Here is a 5027-nt window from a genome sequence, read left to right as displayed (position 1 = left end):
CCAATATTCTATGTCTCCATGCTTAGAAAGCATATTAGCGATGCTGTCATAGTGGATTCCTCTGTGAGTGCTGACATTTAAGAAAATCTTTCTTTTGATGAGATTCCTGTTGAGATTCTTGATTTCAGTGTCCGAAGACTAAGGAACAAAGAAGTTCCCTTAGTCAAGGTGTTGTGGCGAAACCAATCTGTTGAGGGTAAAACTTGGGAAGCTAAGGAGGATATTCAATCCAAGTACCCACACCTATTTTCCACGAACTCCGATCAAGCCGGAGGTACTGTTCTTTCATAAATCATGCACTTTTGATAAAAGTTGCAGCAATTCAGCTGACATTTATTATGTGTTCAGCTGTAGTTTCTTTAATTTATGCATTCTATGTTGCATTCGGAGTGAGAAACGATGTGGTGATGAGTCTAACGAATCGTTTTAGTTGTATGCTCTATTCCCTATCTAATCTTGGCATGTCTAGCGTCATTCAAGGATGAATATTTCCAGGGGGGGATGATGTAATACCCTGGGAAATTTTTTGTTGAAATCTTTTGCGTAAACGTGTTGGGTTCTATCTTCTAGAATGAATTATAAATTTTTCTTGTGGAATATCTTAGATTATGACCCACCATTGCGTAGAGTATCGAATAAGCTTTCCAACAATATATGGATCATCCAAAACAGAAACCCGAGCGATGAGTTATGAACATTTCGATTGAACCGTCAATAGTAGTGAACAGTAAAACATGCAGGAAAAAGTACTGAGGCCTGGCGTATTTTTGCTCCAACTTTAAATTATCATAACTCCTTGTACATAATGATCTGGGTTAGCTAATATATCAACGTAAAGCTCTACGAGTTCTCTTTCCAATGAAATTAGTTTCATCCAATTTGTCTAGCGAAGCAAAAGGTTATGGTCGATCTACTCCAGCCTATCAAAAGCAAATTTTTGGGTCAACTTCAAATGATCATAACTCCTCGTACACAATGATCTGGGTGGGATACTATAAATCAACGGAAAGATATGAGATTCCTCTTTCTAATGAAATTAGTTTCATCTAATTTGGATATCGGAGTAAAACATTATGGTTGATCTACTTCAGACTATCAAAACAGTCCACCAAAGGACAGATTCGAGAATTATTTAATTTTTAGGGGCATTTTGGTCATTTCTCCCTCACCCAAAATCCGTCCAAACCCTATATTAAAGCCTATTAGAAGCATTATATGTTATATTTCATCAAATTCCCTCAAAAAGAAAACCCTAAGCTCCTACATCCAATTTCAAGAACCTCCAAAGTTCACCATTAATTCTGCAAATTTATTCAAGATTCAAAGTTCCTAGTTCAAGAACTCCAAGAACCATCATTCAAAGGCACTATTAGCATCTCAAAAATGAGTATCGATCTAAAGTTCATCATTCAAGGTATGTGGGTTTTTTCAACAAGAACTCTCTTTCGTTCTTGTGTCCAAAAGTAATTTTCTTTACAAAGGCATGATTTTTATTTGATTTTTACGAGTTTGAAGCATGAACCCATATCTTATGATGATTATTATGAAATCTTGATGTTTATGATTTTGAAAGATGAATTTACATGTGTAGAGATATAAAGCATTAATCTTGAACAATATTTATCATGATTTTGATATTTGGGTCGTGAATCCCCATTGGAAATTGTGTTTTTGAGAAAGTGTGTGTTATAAGCACGTTGATGTTGAATATTTGAGATATTTTGAATGATTTGACCTTTTGGTCTTAATGGAGTTATTTTGAACTCAAGTGTGAAAGAAATCCACAACGTGGTTGATTTTGATAGATAGGATGCATGATGGCTCCCGATGTATATTTATATATTACTGAAATTGTTTTGTTGTGGATTCTCTTTGAAATGATCTGAGCTAAGTCTGAGAGAAATCTTTAGCACCGAGTGGGAGCTATAAAGCGACCTTACTTCCCTAGAACTACGTGCCCCCATAGGAGTGAGCATGAGGCTGATTTATATAGTGATCACTAGTTTGTGTGGATTTGATATCGATAGTCCTACTCCGATGGCAAGGATGGGACGGATCTCCCCAACGTGGGTTGTACATTGGACTCTATGTAGCTCACATGGTTTATGTCGGTTATAGGATCTCCCAGTGTGGGTGTATTTCCTTGGGTCTATGGTGAATGGTGAAGTGATTTGAAAGTGGAATTGTGAAAGTTATTCTTTCGAAAGATTTAAATGATATTTACATTATGAGAATTTATATTCTTGATGAACTGAAAGTGATTGACAAATTATATGATGACTCATATGTGTTATTGTACTTATTTTATCCTCTCATAATTATGATGATTTTGTTTGGGATATGTGAGTCTTTCATACATCCTACATATTTCTTATAAATATTTATGATGATGATGTTTATACAACTGCATACACCCCTATATACTCGGTTCCTTTCCATGGTACTGGCCCACATCTTCGGATGTGGGCTATATTTTCTCAAAATGTAGGTTCAGGTGCTCAGTTCCAAGTTCGACAGTGATTCTTCGGGCACGCTGTCATACATCCTCTGTTGCGGTGAGTCCTTATGTTCCGAGGACGTGATGTATGATGTTGGTTTCACAAAATTATTTATATTTGATAACTGAGTATGAGTCAGTTGGGGCATGTCTCAATGGCTCACTGGTTTTATTGATTTTCTTAGAGGCTTGTCAGACCAGTATAGATGTTGGGAGTTGACTAATAAGTCGTATTTTGTTATCTTTCTGAAATTCTTTTATTCTTGGATGATGATTACTCTGTTGATATTTGAGGGTTATTTATGGAAACCCCATTGATTTGTATTGAACTAAATGAAAATGGCTCAAAGGGTTAGCTTGGGGCTATTCGTAGCCTCAAGCACCGTGTGACGCTCCGGGACCCATTTTCTGGGGCGTTACATAGACCCTGGAGCTTCTCTTTATTTTATAACTCCATATATATCTGTCAATTTTGGAATCAGTCCCAAAACTCTAGTAGAGCCCTTTTTAGTGTCTACCCCAGTCGGTGTTTCCATTGTAGCCAAGCAGGTATACATGAACTGTCCGATCATAATATCTCAAAAATTTACCTCAGTTGATCTCATGGAGTTAGAGATGATGGATTTTGACATCATTCTCGATATGGATTGGCTCCACTCATGCTATACCTCAGTTGATTGTAGAAACAGAATAGTTCATTTTCAGTTTCCAAATGAACCAGTTCTTAAATAGAGGGGTAGTACTACAGCTCTTAGGGGTCAGTTGATTTCATATCTTAGAGCCAGAAAGATGATATCGAAGGGGTGTATTTACCATTTTTTTAGTGAAAAACTCCAACTCAGAAACTCCTACTCTTGAGTCAGTCCGAGTAGTAAATGAATTCTTAGATGTATTTCCTAAAAATCTTCTCGGGGTTCCTCTAGAAAGGGAAATCGACTTCAAAATAGACCTTCTCCTAGATACTCAACCTATATCTATTCTGCCATATATAATGGCTCTAGATGAACTCAAAGAACTGAAAGAACAATTCAAGGATCTCTTAGATATGGGATTCATCAGGCCCAGCATCTCACCGTGGGGCGCACCTATTCTATTCATGAGTGAGAAAGATGGTTCTGTCAGAATGTGCATAGACTACCATCAGTTGAACAAGGTCACAATCAAGAATAAATATCCACTTCCTAGAATCAATGATTTGTTTGAACAACTTCAAGGTGCTAGTTATTTTTTCAAGATAGACCTCAGATCAGGTTATCATCAGCTTAGAGTCAGAGAATGTGATATTCTAAAAATAGCTGTCTGAGCTTGGTATGGTCACTTCAAATTTCTAGTCATGTCTTTTGGTCTCATGAATGCCCCAACAGCCTTCATGGACTTGATGAATTAGGTGTTCAAGAAGTACTTGGACATGTTCATCATAGTCTTTATTGATGACATCCTTGTTTAATCCTGTAGCGAAAATGAGCATGGAAACCACCTCAGAGTAGAGCTTCAAACTCTTAGAGGTCTTCAGTTGTTTACTAAATTCAGTAAGTGTGAATGCTGGCTAAGATCAATATCTTTCCTTAGCCATATTAGTTTCGGTGATGGCATTAGAGTTGATCCTCAAATAACCAAAGAGGTGAGAAACTGGCCTAGACCTATTTCTCCATCAGATATCAGGAGTTTTTTGGGTTTGGCTAGCTATTACCGTTGGTTTGTTGAAGGTTTTTCTTCTATTGCATCCCCCATATCCAGATTGACCCAGAAGCAAGTTAAGTTTTAGTGGTCAGATTCCCATGAGAAGAGTTTTCAGGAGTTGAAGACTCGAATCACCTTAGCCCTAGTTCTTACTCTACCAGATGGTTTAAATGTTTTTGTTATGTACTGTTATTCATCTAGAGTAGGTTTGGGTTGTGTCCTCATGCAGATAGGTAAGGTCATAGCCTACGCCTTTAGATAGCTTAAGCCTTATGAGAAGAATTATCCGACACATGATCTTGAGCTAGCAGCTGTAGTTTTTGTCTTAAATATTTGGAGGTATTACTTACATGGGGTGCATGTAGATGTATTCAAAGATCATAAAACCCTTTAGTATATGTTCTCTCAAAAAGATTTGAATTTACGTCAGAGAAGATAATTAAAGGTATTGAAGGATAATGACATGAGTGTTCTGTATCATCCGAGCAAGGCCAATGTAGTGGCTGGTGCTATCAGTAGATTGTCTATGGGCAATGTTTCTCATGTTGAGGATGGTAAGAAGAATTTAGCTCAGGAAGTTCATCAGCTTGCCCGACTAGGTGTTTGCTTAGTTAACTCAGCAGAGGGTGGTGTGTGGGTCCAAAGTAGCACTGAATCATCTATAGTTTCTGAGTTAAAGGAAAAGTAGGATAGAGATCCGAGTCTATTAAAGTTGAAAGAATCTGTCAGAGATTAAAAAATGGAGGTTTTCTCCTAAGGAAAGATGGTGTTTTGTGTTGTCAGGGTAGATTGTGTGTGCCCGGTGTAGATAAGTTGAGGTAATAAATTCTTGTAAAAACGCATAGTGCGT

This window comes from Capsicum annuum, unplaced genomic scaffold (assembly GCF_002878395.1).
Source record: "Capsicum annuum cultivar UCD-10X-F1 unplaced genomic scaffold, UCD10Xv1.1 ctg81933, whole genome shotgun sequence".
Classification (NCBI taxonomy): Eukaryota; Viridiplantae; Streptophyta; class Magnoliopsida; order Solanales; family Solanaceae; genus Capsicum; species Capsicum annuum.
The sequence above is the reverse complement of the archived record's forward strand: the minus strand, read 5'-3'. Positions refer to the sequence as shown.